This window comes from Panthera uncia, assembly GCF_023721935.1.
Source record: "Panthera uncia isolate 11264 chromosome B2 unlocalized genomic scaffold, Puncia_PCG_1.0 HiC_scaffold_24, whole genome shotgun sequence".
Classification (NCBI taxonomy): Eukaryota; Metazoa; Chordata; class Mammalia; order Carnivora; family Felidae; genus Panthera; species Panthera uncia.
The window spans coordinates 62,141,963-62,159,750 of NW_026057580.1; the positions used below are offsets into that span (position 1 = coordinate 62,141,963).

General features: G+C 35.2%; 1 pseudogene; it reads left to right on the forward strand.

Moving 5' to 3' along the window:
- The first annotated feature begins 364 nt into the window (after positions 1 to 364).
- Positions 365 to 17,788, forward strand: part of LOC125939119 (endophilin-A1-like) — a 29,998-nt pseudogene continuing 12,574 nt past the window's right edge.

The following is a 17,788-nucleotide window of genomic DNA, read 5'->3' on the forward strand; positions in this document are numbered from 1 at the left end:
GACATCAGGACTCAGGTCATCATCTCAAGGTTCATGGAATCAAGCCCTGCATGGGTCTCTGCGCTGACAGAGCAGAGCCTGCTTGTGATTCTCTCTCATCCTCTCTCTCTGCCCCTCCCATACACTCTACATAAATAAGTAAATAAACATAAAAACAAAAACAAAAACACTATAAGAAGTTGAGGTTCAAACATAGATTTGGAAGTCCCTGATGCCTAGGCTCTTTTGTCTTATTTATCTTTGGTACAGCTTAAAGATCAGCAGAATTAATAATGGTAAAATATGTTTGATGATACTTGATAAAAGTTTATTTTCTTAGGGGAAATAACAAATGACTTCCCTGTACATTATGGGTAGAAAAATGATGACGGTGGTGGTGGTGGTGGTGGTAAAGAGTCCACAAAAATCATAGATGGAAATATTCCAATTTCTCCAGTAAAATACAAAGTTATACAATTCTCTGATTCATAAAAATAAAGTCATAAAACATTTACTGTTTTCTTAGTTTTAGCTTTTGATAAAAAGTGTGACTAATTATTTAACAAGAGTGCATATGACTCTAAATTTTAAGTGTGAAATGAAATTTGGAAATAAATAACATGAGATATGGTATAATTGATGCAGGCAGGCTGGTCTGAGGACCAAGAGGGGGTCCTGAAGAACTAGCCAGAAGGTCCTTGGCTTCAAGCGAGATAGAAATCAAACGTGAATCAGCAGTTTGTAAATCTCACAGAGATTTACATACATATACATATATGCATATATATATACACACACATATACATACATATATACATATATATACATGTATGTATATATATATATATACATACATATGTATGTATATATTTATATACACATATTTATATATGGAGAGACAGAGGGAGAGAGAGTGATGGATAAGGAGAGAGCATCCAAGAGACTTGGAAAGGAAAATAGCATGAGTCTGTCTTGCTTGAGGTCTGGGATTTTTACTGGCAATTGTGGTCTGGTGCACATGTCCTTTTAGGCATCCATGAATTGGGCAGAATAAGGAGAGGGTCCAGGTGTCCTTCATAAGTCACTAATTCCCTGAAACCAGGGGACTTGGTGTCAAGTTGGTTGGAGTCAGTGGTCTTAGAGAACTTTTATGAAGACCCTGCCTGGTCACACCTTAGATGTTGTGTACAGTGCTGGAAGCCTCCAAAGATACCATTATCTCTTTGTTCCTTACAAGGAAAACATGTTATTTGTATTTCAAAGCATGTGTAGAGTGGGGTTGGAGTGCAAGCCCTAGGAAGAATAGAAACTGGATAGGAAGCAACAAAACAAAAACAAACAAACAAAAAGCTTTTTTTTCACTCATGGGGTTCCTTCAGTTTCCCTGCCTCATAATTATGTCAGCTATGATTGAATATTGCCCAAATTCTCTACACATTTCTATATTCATTCATTTTAAGTATATCTTTTCAGATTCCCTTATCAAAGAGCAGAGTCTATATCTTCACTCCTTGAATCTGAAATAGCCAGATGACTTTTTTGTCAGTGTTATTTCTGAAACTAAGCCTCAACAGGATTTTATACACTTTCTCCTAGACCTTTGTCTTATTCATGAAAGTAAGCCAGTACTGTGTAGCTGTAGGATAAATACCACATGGAAGAGAGCTGAGGTAACCCAGCCAAGAACCATAGGACTCCCAGAGGCAAAGCCACCTAGCTTCATTAGCAGTGCTTAAGGGAGATCAGCAGCTACAGTAAGAACCCCTTCCCACAGGCTAATTTTTAACATATCAAGAACAGTGAATTATTGCTTAAAATACCCAGTTTTGTGGTGCCTTTTCACGGAGCAATATTATGGCAATAAATTACTAACACAACAGCCTAAAATGATTACATCATTCTGAGACACTAAGGAAATGTTATAATTGTGCTATAACAAGTTGAATTATAATACTTTTCTTTTAATACAGAAAGTAGAAAGTGAGTTTGGCAAACATGGGTTTAGTTACAAATTTCAACATAAAATAGAAAATTAATTAGCTTTTTGGGGCATTGCTTTCCTCATGTTATAAATTGGAACTACCAATTTTATGTTACCAATAGTAACCACCCTTTTGTTGCTGGCAAATAGGCCTGCATATTAAAAGCAAGATAATTAGAACACAATAATCTAAATCTTTTTCAATGCTTTAGCCATTGACTTACATGGAGATTCTGTTAACTAACACATAAGCTAGGCATCTCCTACTAAATGTGTTACCAAAAAAAAAAAAAAAAAAATCATTGGAATACTATTTAAATATCATCATTATTAATTGATAAATGCAAGCAAACATTCTCACACTCAGAAAATGGAAATTATTTTAATAATCCTTTAAAGAAGGAAGAGTTTAAATACGAATCACATATTTTTATTTAAATTTAACACAAAAAGACATATGGATGGATCACACAGAGCATTTTTAAATACTATAGATAAAAGGTATTCAAACTTCTAAAACATATGTCAACACATAGGATATCTAGCTACTTTTTGAGAAGCTTAGTAAATTCTATTCATACAAATAATATTGAAAGCAAGACTTCATTGATTAAAACAAATACATTAAAGATTCCTAAGTAATAAATAATATTAAGAAAACTTTTGTATTGAGGGATATTTTTTCAAAAACATTTTTTTCTTTAGAACATATAAAAGAAAATAAATATATTATATATAATAATTAAACTCCCTGACCAGGTGTGATTTATTCCAGAAATGCAAGATTCTTTAAATATTCAAAACCAATCAATATTATCAACCAAACTGATAAGCTACTGATCACATCAATTGATATAGAAAATCATGAGGGACTCACAATCTAGAAGTAATAATCTAATTCAACAAAGTCACAGTACATAATAAAAACATGCAAGAATCAGTTGTGTTTCCATGTACTAAAAATGAACATTTGGAAACCAATATTTAAAATACTTTACCATTTAAAATTGTTTCAAAGGACATTAAATACTCAGATGTAAATCTAACAATACATGTACAGAATTTGTATGCAGAAAAATCACCAAAAAAGTTAATAAAGGAAGACACATATTGTGCTCATGATTTGGGAGACTTGATATAGTTAATATGTCAATTGTCCCCCAGACTGATATTTCAGATGGGCACAATGACTGTTAGAATCCCAGCAAAGTTGTTTTTTTTTCAATATATAAACATATTCTAAACTTGACATGGAAATTAAAATATACTAGAATACCTAGAACAATTGTTTAAAAAAAGTGTGAGAGGAAACTACCTAATTTTAGTAATACTAGGTATCTGCAGCAATCAAGATAGTGTGGTATTGAAAATGGATAGACACAGAGATCAAAGAAGGAGCAGAAAAACCAGAAATAGACCCACACAAGTATGCACAATTGGATTTTTGCAAATTTACAAAGACAATTAAGTGAAGTATGGGTGACATTTCAACAAATATTAAGCATGGCATCTCATGATCTGTAAAAGAAAATATTGATAAGTTACACTTCATCAAAATTTAAAATGCATGCTCCATGAAAGACCCTGTTGAGAAGATGGAAAAACAAGCTACAACTGGGAGGAAATATTTGCAAACCACCTACAGGACAGAAAATAAACATCTTTAATATTTAAAAAACTTGAAACTTAGAAAAAAAACAAGAAATTCAATTAAAAGTGGACAAATACTGTGAGCAGATATTTCACCAAAGACAACATACTGATAGCAAGTAAGCATATGAATATGTTCAATATCATTAAGCATTAAGGAAATGAAAATTAAAATCATGGCATATTCGGAAGATTAAGTTAATGAGATAATGATAATACTGAATGTTGGCCAGGTAAAGGATATATTGAATTTCTCATAAATTGCTGATAAGACTGTATAATGGTATAACAGACAGTATTTGGGCAATCTCTTGTAAAACTAAAATGCACTTACTATATGCCTAGCAGTCCTGTTCCTGGGATTTATCTCAGAGAAATGAAGCCTTATGTTCACACACAAAAATTGTGCATGGATGTTCATGGAAGGTTTATTTGTAACCCAAAATTGTAAATAACCCTGTTGTTCTTCAATTAAAATGGTTTAACAAACCATGGTGTATCTATACCATAAATATTACACAGGAGTAAAAAGGAATGAACTGTTGACACATACAATCACCTCCATGGATCTTAAAGGACCCAGGATGAGTAGAAATGCCAGTCTCAAAAGGCTGCATACTATACATTTCATTTATATCAAGTTTTTAAGCCAACATAGGGATGGAAAACAGATTAGCTGTTAATGTAAATAGTTTAAGAAGAGTAGGGTTGGTGTTACTACAAAGAGGTAGTATAAAGGAGTTTCTTTGAGATGATGAAGTGCTGTTTCTTGGTTGTGGTGGTGGTAAACCAAATCGATATGTGGGAAAGTTTCATAGAATTACACACACATAAACTCAAATAAGTGTGTGTAAAAGCTGTTGATATATGAATATAATCTGTAGTCTAACAGTATTCTACCAATATCAATTTCCTTATTTTCTTTTTGTGAAATAGTTATGTGAGATGGCACTATTAGAGGAAGAATGGAGATAGGTCAACAGGATTCTCTGTACTATGTTTGCAGATTCCTGCGTATTTATGATTATTTCAAAATAAAAAATACCCTCTAGGTTTTTTTAGATTTTTTTAACGTTTTTTTGTTTTTTTTTTGTTTTTTTTTTTTTGAGAGAAAGGGAGAATGAGAATGAGTGGAGGAGGGGCAGGGAGAGAGGGAGAGAGAGAATTCCAAGCAGGCTCTGCACTGTCAGACTGGAGCCTGATGTGGGGCTCAAACTCACAAACCATGAGATCATGAGCCAAGTGGAAACCAAGAGCCTGATGCTTAACCACTGAGCCACACAGGCGCCCCTCGTGTTCTAAATTTTTAAACAATTTTTTAATAAACCAGAGGGGCATGAATGGCTCAATCAGTTAAGTATCTGACTCTAGACTTCTACTCAGGTCATGATCTCACACTTTGTGGGATCAAGGCCTGTGTTGGGCTTCACTCCAAAGCGCAGAGTCTGCTTGGGATTCTCTCTCTACCCCTCTTTCTGCCTCTCCCCCACTCATGATTGCTCTCTCTCTCAAAATAAATAAATAAACTTTAAAAAATTTAATTAACTAGAATTTAATACTTCATATTGGTTCATCACTAGTCAATGGAGTTTCCTCACATTCGCCTGCATTTCTAATGTTCCAGACATATGCATTTATAACTAACCGAGGATACCTTATCAAGAACTTTTCTGTCTCTATAGCATTGTATGTTCTATATCCTTCAACTTCCATCTCCACAGGGGGGCTAACTCTAAAAGTACAGGCCAATATAATCTATTCTGGAAAATTCTCTTAGACTTACTGTAAATGGTATTGTAGTGTAAGTCTACTATGAATACCTCTCCCCACATCCATACAAATACCTATGTACAAATCCCTACCATGAAACTTGTTTTCTTATTACAGAGTATATGTTTCTGAGAGAATTAGAGTGCAATATATGGGTAAGAACTATTCTCAGTATTTCCATCTTTTCATATGGTACATAGAATATAGTGCTCCATATTATAGAAGTTGATAATGACAGATTAAATAAATAAACAAAATATTTTGGAGGGACACTATGATCTAGAAGTTGACTTTAATTACCTGGATTAAAAGATAGACCCGATTTTTCAAAATAGATCTGGAATGTTTTTAATATAATGTTGCCTTTCAGATCTGTTTTGTTGTTGTTATCAATTGTGAAATCCTACAGACACTGATTCATTTAGTGAATCAAATTATTGAATATTGAACTCTTAGGAAAATTTTTTGAATATTTTAAGCATAATTCTTATGCCACATATATCATTTGTCTTCTACAGTTCCTTAAATTATTCATATAAATAAGTGTTCTATGAAATTGTTTTGGGGAACCCAAATGTAAGAACACTTATTTTACTTTCTAGTGAAACTATATCTCAAGAGTTTAATTCTGGGAGTGCGTGGGTGGCTCACTAGGTTGAGCGTCTGACTTCAGCTCAGGTCAAGATCTCATGGCTCATAAGTTTGAGCCTCGCCTCAAGCTCTGTGCTGATGGCTCAGAGCCTGGAGCCTGTTTTGGATTCTATGTCTCCCTCTCTCACTACCCCTCCCCCACTCACTCTGTCTCTCTCTCAAAAATAAATAAACATTAAAAAAAATTTTTTAAGAGTTTAATTCTGAAGATCATGCTTGTTGCTATATATCATCTATTACTGTATACACATTTATTTCTGTTTTTGTGCATTTCCAATGTTACTTTGCAATGGTTAAAGTGCTCCTTCATCTTAACTTTAGACTCAAAAACACACCTTGCTTTTATTTACTGTAAGTTTTATCTAATTCTATCTACCAGAAAATTTAAATTTAAATTTGTAGACTATAAATGGAAAATTCAGTTAGAAGCTTTGTTTCTTATTCTTCATTCTAAATACCTTCACTTGCAGTTAGAGGAAGTAAATACTTTGTTTTCTAGAAATGTTTGTATAGCAAGACATTCTTTGTATCACCTGTTGAAATTTCACATTCCAGTAGTTTAATAGAACAGCTAATTTGTTTCTAAGTATGCAAATTCTTTTTTATATACTGTAGTTTTGATGTACAGGTACAGCATATTGTAACACATGAGTTTTTTTTTTTAATTGAACAGATGTTAAGATTACAAAACTTTCTCATAGTAAAATATTTGGAAAAAACATGGAGTATACAAAAAGATTCTACAACAAAGACTGTTGAAAAACTAGAAAGTGTATGCATATCAAAGTGTCTAAACATATAAGAAGATAAAATTGGTCTTTTCCGAGATGTCTTTTTATATATGATATGTCTGTGAATATCTCTATATACACATAATTATAAGTGAATACTAAGTAAAAAAATATAGCAACTATTTTAAAAGGATTTAGGAATGGCACAAGCTGTTAGGGGAGAATTGAATTTTTAGAAAGTGAAAAGGAACTTTATGACATTTATGTATATACTTGCTGATAAAAATAGCTTTTATTGTTTAATTTTTTTTCCACTTTCAGATTATATTGTCATTGGATATTGTGAATACTTAGTGGATAATAAAAAAAGTAACATAAAGTTTAATGTAGGACCATATTGCAACTAAATAAAGAACTGATCTCTCCTGTAATTTAGTTCTCAGTACTCACTGCTCACATATGTGCAGGCAATGGAATTGGGGTCTTCATTTCTTCATTACATTCTGGAGACCATGGTATCAAACCACACTTCCCCACCACCTGGAAATCCTAAGTCCCCTTTTGTGGTTTATTTTCTATTGCCCTGATAGGTCTTTCACTCCTTTCCCAATCCTGTTAAATTCCATTTAATCCCCTCACTCTCAGATGATCTTTGTTCTCATGTCAGAGAGAAAATAAAATGCATTAGATAGGAACTGGATCAACTTCTTCAAAAAGACAAAATAAATAAATAAATAAAGAGAAAATTGAAAAAAAGAAAAGAAAAAGTAAAACAAATAACAACAACAAACAACAGAAGAAAGAAAAGGGAAAAATACACAAATGGGTGAGTTTCTCCTGCAACTAAAATCTAATTTCCTCATTTCTGTCCTGATTCAATGCTTTTCTGTCTTCCCAGGGATTTCTTTACTGGCACACTTTTACCTTTATTCCCTTCTTCTCTTCTTGATTTTTTTTTGGTATTTAAGAATATTCAGATTGTTTCATCAATAGAAAAAGTAAATACTGCCTCTCCCTAGATAACTACCTATTGTGCAGGCCCATCTGGCAAGCGGTCAAACCCCCTCCTTCATTTTATAGCCACTTTGCTGCATGGTATAGTTTAGCACACTAGCCATGTACACTACTTTTCGTTTGCTTCAAGTGAGAACATGCACACACGCACACACACACACACACACACACACACACACACAACCTGCTTTCTCTTTACATTTCTGGCCACTCTTGCAGAAACATTTTTTTAATTTAATTTTTTATTTTTTATAATTTACATCCAACTTGGTTAGCATATAGTGAAATAATGATTTCAGGAGTAGATTGCTTAATGCTCCTTACCCATTAAGCCCATCCCCCCCTCCCACGACCCCTCCAGTAACCCTCAGTTTGTTCTTCATATTTAAGAGTCTCTTCCTTTTTGTCTCCCTCCCCATTTTTATATTATTTTTGTTTCCCTTCCCTTATTTTCAACTGTTTTTCTCTTAAAGTCCTCTTATGAGTGAAGTCATAAGATTTTTGTCTTTCTCTGACTGACTCATTTCACTTAGCATAATACCCTCTAGTTCCATCCACGTAGTTGCAAATGGCAAAATTCCATTCTTTTTGATTGCCGAGAAATACTCCATTGTATACATATATACACTATATCTTCTTTATCCATTCATCCATCGATGGACATTGGGCTCTTTCCATACTTTGGCTATTGTTGATAGTGCTGCTATAAACATGGGGGTGCATGTGTCCCTTCGAAACAGTACCCCTGTATCCCGTGGATAAATGCCTAGTAGTGCAATTGCTGGGTCATAGGGTAGTTCTATTTTTAGTTTTTTTAGGAACCTCCATACTGTTTTCCAGAGTGTCTGCACCAGCTTACATTCCCACCAACAATGCAAAAGAGATCCTCTTTCTCTGCATCCTCACCAGTATCTATTGTTTCCTGAGTTGTTAATGTTGGCTATTCTGACAGGTGTAAGGTGGTATCTCATTGTGGCTTTGATTTGTATTTCCCAGATGATGAGTGATGTTGAGTATTTTTTCATGTGTCGGTTGGCCACTTGGATGTCTTCTTTGGAGAAGTGTCTATTCATGTCTTTTGCCCATTTCTTCACTGGATTATTTGGTTTTTGGGTGTTGAGTTTGGTAAGTTCTTTATAGATTTTGGAAACTAACCCTTTATCTGATATGTCTTTTGCAAATATCTTCTCCCTTCCCTTCGCTGTGCAGAAGCCTTTTATTTTGATGAGGTCCCAGTAGTTCATTTTTGCTTTTGTTTCCCTTGTCTCCAGAGACATGTTAAGTAAGAAGTTGCTGCGGGCAAGATCAAAGAGGTTTTTCGTGCTTTCTCCTCAAGGATTCTGTTGGCTTCCTGTCTTACATTGAGGTCTTTCATCCATTTTGAGTTTATTTTTGTGTATGGTGTAAGAAAGTGGTCCAGGGCCATTCTTCTGCATGTCGCTGTCCAGTTTTCCCAGCACCACTTGCTGAGGAGACTGTCTTTATTCCGTTGGATATTCTCTCCTGCTTTGTCAAAGATTAGATGGCCATATGTTTGTGTGTCCATTTCTGGGTTCTCTATTCTGTTACATCGATCTGAGTGTCTGTTCTTGTGCCAGTACCATACTGTCTTGATGATTACAGCTTTGTAGTATAGCTTGAAGTATGGGATTGTGATGCCTCCTGCTTTGGTTTTCTTTTTCAAGATTGCTTTGGCTATTTGGGGCCTTTTTAGGTTCCATACAAATTTTAGGATTATTTTTTTCTAGCTCTGTGAAGAATGCTGGTGTTACTTTGATAGGGATTGCATTGAATATGTAGATTGCTTTGGGTAGTATCGACATTTTTAACAATATGTTCTTCCTATCCAGGAGCATGGAATCTTTTTCCATTTTTTTGTGTCTTCCTCAGTTTCTTTCATAAGCTTTCTATAGTTTTCAGTATATAGATTTATCACCTCTTTGGTGAGATTTATTCCTAGGTATTTTATGGTTTTTTGTGCAACTGTAAATGGGATCAATTCCTTGATTTCTCCTTCTGTCGCTTCATTGTTGGTGTATAGGAATGCAACCGATTTCTGTGCATTGATTTTATATGCTGCAACTTTGCTGAATTTATGAATCAGTTCTAGCAGTTTTTTAGTGGAATCTTTTGGGTTCTCCATATAGAGTATCATGTCATCTGTGAAGAGTGGAAGTCTGACCTCCCTCTGGCCAATTTGGATGCCTTTTATTTCTTTGTGTCGTCTGACTGCAGAGGCTAAGACTTCCAATACTATGTTGAATAACAGTGGTGAGAGTGAACATCCCTGTCTTGCTCCTGATCTTAGGGGGAAAGCTCTCAGATTTTCCCCATTGAGGATGATATTAGCGTTGGGTCGTTCATATATGACCTTTATGATCTCGAGATATGCTCCTTCTATTACTACTTTCTTGAGGGATTTTATCAAGAAAGGATGCTTTATTTTGTCAAATGCTTTCTCTGCATCTATTGAGAAGATCATATGGTTCTTGTCCTTTCTTTTATTGATGTGATGAATCATGTTAATTGTTTTGTGGATATTGAACCAGCCCTGCATCCCAGGTATAAATCTCACTTGGTCGTGGTGAATAATATTTTTAACGTATTGTTGGATCCAGTTGGCTAATATCTTGTTGAGGATTTTTGCATCCATGTTCAGCAGGGAAATTGGTCTATAGTTCTCCTTTTTAGTGGGGTCTCTTGTCTGGTTTTGGAATCAAGGTAATGCTGGATTCATAGAAAGAGTTTGGAAGTTTTCCTTCCATTTCTATTTTTTGGAACAGCTTCAAGAAAATAGGTGTTAACTCTTCCTTCAATGTTTGGTAGAATTCTTCTGGAAAGCCATCTGGCCCTGGATGGTTGTTTTTTGGCATATTTTTGATTACTAATTCAATTTTCTTACTGGTTACGGGTGTATTCAAATTCTCTATTTCTTCCTGTTTCAGTTTTGATAGTGTATATGTTTCTAGGAATTTACCCATTTCTTACAGATTACCCATTTTTTTGGCATATAACTGCTCATAATAGTTTCTTATTATTGTTTGTATTTCTGTTGTGTTGGTTGTGATCTCTCCTCTTTCATTCTCGATTTTATGTATTTAGGCCCTTACCTTTTTTCTTTTTGATCAAACTGACTAGTGGTTTATCAATTTTGTTAATTCTTTCAAAGAACCAGATTCTGGTTTCATTGATCTGTTCTACTGTTTTTTGGTTCAGATAGCATTGATTTCAATAGCATTAATAATAAATAATCTTTATTATTCCCTTTCTTCTGCTGGATTTGGGTTTTATTTGCTGTTCTTTTTCCAGTTCGTTAAGGCATAAGGTTAGGTTGTGTATCTGAGATCTTTCTTCCTTCTTTAGGAAGGCCTGGATTGCTATATACTTTCCTCTTATGACTGCCTTTGCTGCATCCCAGAGGTTTTGGGTTGTGGTGGTATCATTTTCATTGACTTCCATATACTTTTTAATTTCCTCTTTAACTGCTTGGTTAGCCCATTCATTCTTTAGTTGAATATTCTTCAGTCTCCAAGTATTTGTTACCTTTCCACATTTTTTCTTATGGTTGATTTCTAGTTTCATAGTGTTGTGATCTGAAAATATGCACAGTATGATCTCAACCTTTTTGTATTTACTTAGGGCTGATTTGTGTCCCAGCATGTAGTCTATTCTGGAGAACATTCCATGTGCACTGGAGAACAATGTATATTCTGCTGCTTTAGGATGAAATGTTCCGAATATATCTGTTAAGTCCATCTGGTCCAGTGTGTTATCCAAAGCTGTTGTTTCTTTGTTAATTTTTTGATTAGATGATCTGTCCATTGCTGTGAGTGGGGTGTTGAAGTCTCCTACTATTATGGTATTACTATCAATGAGTTTCTTTATATTTGTGATTAATTGATTTATATATTTGGGTGCTTTCACACTTGGTGCATAAATGTTTACAACTGTTAGGTCTTCTTGGTGGATAGTCCCCTTGATTATGATATAGTGTCCTCCAGCATCTCTTGATACAGTCTTTATTTTAAAGTCTAGATTGTCTGATAGAAGTATGGTACTCCGGCTTTCTTTTGTTGACCATTAACATGATAGATGGTTCTCCATCCCCTTACGTTCAATGTGAAGGTGTCTTTAGGTCTAAAGTGGGTCTCTTGTACACAGCTTATAGTTAGATCCTGTTTTCTTATCCATTCTGTTACCCTATGTCTTTGGATTGGAGCATTGAGTCCACTGACATTTAGAGTGAGTACTGAAAGATATGAATTTATTGCCATTATGATGCTTGTAGAGTTGGAGTTTCTGGTGGTGTTCTCTGGTCCTTTCTAATCTTTGTTGCTTGTGATATATATATATATATATATATATATATATATATATATATATATATTTTCATCTTTTCTCCCCTCAGGAAGTCACCCTTAAAATTTCTTGCAGGGCTGGTTTAGTGGTCACAAACTTTTAATTTTTGTTTGTCTGGGAAAGTTTTTATATCTCTTTGTATTTTGAATGACAGCCTTGCTGGATAAAGAATTCTTGGCTGGATATTTTTCTGATTCAGCACATTGAGTATATCCTGCCACCCCTTTCTGGCCTGCCAAGTTTCTGTGGATAGGTCTGCTGCAAACCAGATCTGTCTTCCCTTGTAGGTTAGGGGCTTTTTTCCCTTTTTGCTTTTATGATTCTCTCTTTGCCTGTGTATTTTGTGAATTTGACTAAGATATGTCTTGTTGATGGTCGCTTCTTGTTGAATCTAATGGGGGTTCTCTGTGCTTCTTGGATTTTGATCTGTGTCTTTCCCCAGGTGAGGAAAGTTTTCTGCTATGATTTGCTTACATAACCCTTCTACCCCTATTTCTCTCTCTTCCTCATCTGGGACCCCTATGATTCTGGTGTTGTTCCTTTTTAATGAGTCACTGATTTCTCTAATTCTTAAATTGTGCTCTTTTGCCTTAATCTCCCTCTTTTTTTCTGCTTTGTTATTCTCTATAAGTTTATCCTCTATATCGCTGATTCTCTGTTCTGCCTTGTCCATCCTTGCCGTTTCTGCATCTATCTGTGATTGGAGCTCAGTTATAGCATTTTTAATTTCTCTGGGTATTTTTTACTTCTTTTATCTCTGCAGAAAGGGATTCTAATCTATTTTCGACCCCAACTAGTATTCTTATTATCATGATTCTAAATTCTGGTTCAGACTTCTTGCTTGTATCTGTGTTGGTTAAATCCTTGGCTGTCATTTCTGCAAGCTCTTTCTTTTGGGGTGAATTCCCTCATTTTGTCATTTGGAAAGGAAAAAAGGAATTAATGTGGTAGAAAAATTGAAATTAAAAAAATTAAAATTAAAAAATATTAAAATTAAACTTAAACACACACACACACACACACACACACACACACACACACAAATCGAATAGATGCTGTTAGATCCTAGGTGTGTTTTGGTCTGGGTGTTGAAAGTTGTTTGACAGATTAGAAAAAAAAAGGGGGTGAGAAAAAAAAGAAATCATTTGAGAATTTGAAAAAATGAATACACTGAAGTAGACTAAAATGAGATGATGGAGGTAAAAAAATTTTTAAAAATATATACAAAAGTAAAGAATATAGTAGAAAAAAATTAAAGAAATATTTTTTTATAAAAACTAAAAAATGTGATTTTTTTCTTTTTCTATATTTAGGAAAAAAGAAAAAAAATGAAAAAGAAAAAAGATAAAAAAGAATAAAGAAAAGAAAAAGAAATCATTTGAAAATTTGAAAAAGTGAATACACTGTAGTAGACTAAAATAAAATGATGGAAGTAAAATTTGAAAAATTTACATAAAAGCAAAAAATATAGTAATAAAAATTAAATAAAAACATTTGTAATAGAAATTGAAAGTAAAAATGAAGTTTTTCTCTTTCTGCATTCAAGAAAAAGAAAGGAAATGAAAAAGAAAAAAGAAAAAGAAAGAAAAAAAGGAAATTGCAAATTTGAAATGGTGATACACTGAAGTAGACTAAATTAAAATGATGGAAGTAAAATAGAATTTGAAAAAAAATTACACAAAAGAAAAAATATAGTAATAAAAATTAAAGAAAAATAGTTTTAATAAAAATGAAAATAAAAATGAATTTTTTTCTTTCTGTATTCAAGAAAAAGAAAAGAATTATGAAAGAGAAAAAGGAAAAAGAAAAAAGAAAGAAAATTGAATAGATGAACCTGCTAACAGATTGAAGTAGGACTGAAATTACTTTGTTTTCCCCTAGAAGTCAGTCTATGTAGCTCTTTATAGTCCATTAATTAAGCCAGTAGTGAGACTTGGGTTCTTGAAGAGCAAAGTTGGCCCAGGTGGGCAGTGCTCAGTGTAACAGCTCCGCTCTCCACTAGATGGCGCTGCCAGCCTACTGGGGTGGATTGTTGTGGTGCTTATAGGTGCGTATGCACATGTACGGGAGCGGTAAAAAATGGCGCCACCCAGCTACCCAGTCTGTTCTCCGGATCAACAATTGCGTACCTGTTCTCTGTCTTCAGCTCTGGTTCACTCCCTGCTTTTTCACTCTCCGTAACCAGGCCGCTGGCAGTACTTCTCTCCCGAGTTTTGTCTCAGATGTGGCTGTTTTCCCTGGTTTCTTACTTCTAAAGGACTGTGGTTTTGACCCGTTCCGCCCCTCTGTGGGAGGGTCTCACTGAGAAATGGCCAAATGAGCAATGGCTGAATGAGCAATGGCCGAATGTCGGCTGCACCCAGGAATGCTTGCTGGACCCTGCTGCTGCCAGTGCCCCGAGACTGTGGCCAGGTTCCAGCCCACCCCAGAAAAAATCACTAGACAGTGTAGCAGCAGCGTTTCAGGGATTATGGAAAATCACAACACACATCTGGCACCAGGCTTCACCCTTAAGGACCTTGTTCCAGCACCAGCGAATGTGGCCATTTTCTGGCGTCTGCTGGGACCAGGTGCTTTCAACAGTCTCTACAAAATGTACTTCCAGCAGTGGAACCGCTTTCCCCTGTGTGGCCTGAGAACCTCCTGGACCCCACTCTGTTCCTGGGGATTCACCCTTCCCACCAGAGCACCACAAGGTATCGAGCTGCAGAGATGCAGCCTTTGCGCTCCCTTGTTTACAGTCTTAACGGAATTTAAAACCCTCTCCTTTCTCCTTTCTCCCTTTTTAGTTTAGTCCCTGTGGCTGTTTCCAATTTTCCACTTTCTCTCCAGCTGCTTTTGGGGAGGGGTGCTTTTCCCATATGCTCCCCACCTCCCCAGTCTCTGTCCCCTCTCTGCCCGCAAAACCTACCTTTCATAGCTTCTCTCTCCCCAAATTCACCTCTCCACCCCACATACCTGAGGAATTCTGTGGTTCAGGTTGTGCAGATTGTTGTATTAATCCTCCAATCAGTTTTCTAGGTGTGTAGGATGGTTTAGTGTTGGTCTGACTGTATTTCATGGATGTGCAACACACAAAAACTTCCATGCTTTTCTGTCATCTTGGCTTCTCCCCTTGCAGAAACATTTTTTAAAACCTCTTTTTTTCCCCCAAACATTGATTTGTATTTCCTAAATGTCTCTGCTAAGTCCTCATCTTAATACCACAAATATTTCCTGGGCTGTCTCATTGATTTCCATGGCTTCAATTTTCATCCATTTTTTTTAACTCCTCCCAAATATGCCTTTGCATTATAGCTTCTCCTAGATTTGGGAATGGAATATTGAATAATGCATTAGACACAACTCTCTGGATATTAGGAAGGAACCTCAAATTCATCATGTTCACAACTGAAATCTGGAATTTCTCTCCCAAGGGCCATTCTCCTATGCCTCCTGCTTATTGCAGAGTACGTATCAAACCTGAAGTGCCTAAAATAGAAGCAGGAGCATCATCTAGGATCTTGAAAAAATCTGCCCTGATATTATCCCTGATAGGATATTGTACAATTATTTAAAATAATTGATTTAGAAAAGAATTATACATTTTGATCAAATGTATGCATTTTGATCAAATATACAATATTTGATCGACTTAATGTTCTGCCTTTTCTAGTATTCTTCTCTGAATTTAAAGAACGATTTCACTTATTTTTTCAATGATCTCATTTGGTTAAGATGAAAGAAACTTTCATTAGTCTGGTTGTGAATAAATACCATAATTTTTCCCTATTTAGTAGAGCTCACCTTTGGTCAGCCTGACTTTCTTTTTTTTTTAATTTTTTAATGTTTATTTATTTTTGAGAGAGAGGGTGCACAAATGGGGGAGGGACAGAGAGAGAGGGAGATACAGAATCAGAAGCAGGCTCCAGGCTCTGAGCTGTCAGCACAGAGCTTGACGTGGGGCTCAAACCCATGAACCATGAGATCATAACCTGAGCCAAAGTCAGATGCTTAACTGACTGAGCCACCCAAGAGCCCCAGCCTGGCTTTCTTTTTTGAATCTTATTCCAAGAAAATACTTCAAATAATCTTCTTAAGAAACTGAAAAATGGTGTAAGTCGTGCTACTTATATTTATAATACCATTCATTATGGATATGCTAGCAAATATATTTTTAATTCTGATCATGCATTACTAATACACATGAAACCTACATATAAATATGAAGTAAACTAAAACAAATTTCATATCAATGAATCCACCCTTATAGTATTATTGGCAATCCTATTCATAATATGTGAAATACGTTTCTTTTGCCTGATTTCCTATTTGGTTATTTATGTTATTTTACACGTTGATTTGTTACAGTTGTTCTGAATACTAAACTTTTATGTACTACAAGTTTTTCCCACTATCTCAAAGTGGAGCATTCTTATGAAAATTTTCTAAGCTGAAATGGTATAAAATTAAGAAGCAATTACCATTAATTTATATGGAAAAAGTTTTGAGCATTCCAAGCGCGAAAAATTAACCTCTCTTAGGCTTTTCTGATCCGTTAGGCCACATCTTGCTAACAGGTGCATAAAATAAATCAAAATAAAGCACAGAGGCTCATGGACACCATTCAAACTCTGGCAGCTTGATGCTGAGATGCTGAGTGTAGTTCCCAGGGAAGGCGCTTGGTGGCGCCACTCTCACTACTTGGGGTCCGGGCTGCCTCTGTAATGGCTCACTGCAAACTAAACTCTGAAAGCTATTTTTGCTTTTTGCCTTTTATCCTTTTGATTTATTTCAGATAGCAGGGAAAACTTGTACTGAAGAAGGTCTTTTGTGAAGGCAGAGTGGTATAATATGACCTTATATCCGTGGGAGATACCTGTATTTTCATTGCTTATTATTTCTCCCATTTTTTTACTTTTCTGTTGACTTTTAAAAAGATATTTTTATAATGAACATTTATAAGTGAAGTACAACCCCATCTTTAAAGAAAACTCTACCATTTCTTTTCTCATTTTTCAGGAGAATTAGGAGCCCTCAGAGCAGTAACCGTTGTTATTTCTCATTTTACCTCTCTCCCTTCAGTTTCACGTTCTGATCAACAGAAAAGTATCCATTTTAGTTCCTTTATAGCAGAGAATCACTGCTTCTCAAATAAATAAATAAATAAATCTGCCTCTTTAATCATATTGTTCTTTAATGGTACATATTTATTTTAATATTAAGAACTGATAATTTAATAAATATATGTTACATAGACCTAAGAAATTGCCATCGTAATATCTCTGACCCATTTGGAAACACAAGTCTTATATCCACAATAACTTCCCACAATAACTTATCATAGTGCTTTGTTTTACCTGTGTATTATTCTATAGTTGCTTTGGGTACCCCAGTAAGATTCATATCTACCAATATGGTTTTAGTATACTATTATATATAGAAACTTAAAAATAGGGGCGCCTGGGTGGCTTGGTCAGTTAAGCATCTGACTTCGGGACTTCGGCTCAGGTCATGATCTCACAGCCCGTGAGTTCGAGCCCCGCGTCGGGCTCTGTGCTGACCGCTCAGAGCCTGCAGCCTGTTTCAGATTCTGTGTCTCCCTCTGTCTCTGCCCCTCCCCTGTTCATGCTCTGTCTCTCTTTGTCTCAAAAATAAATAAACGTTGAAAAAA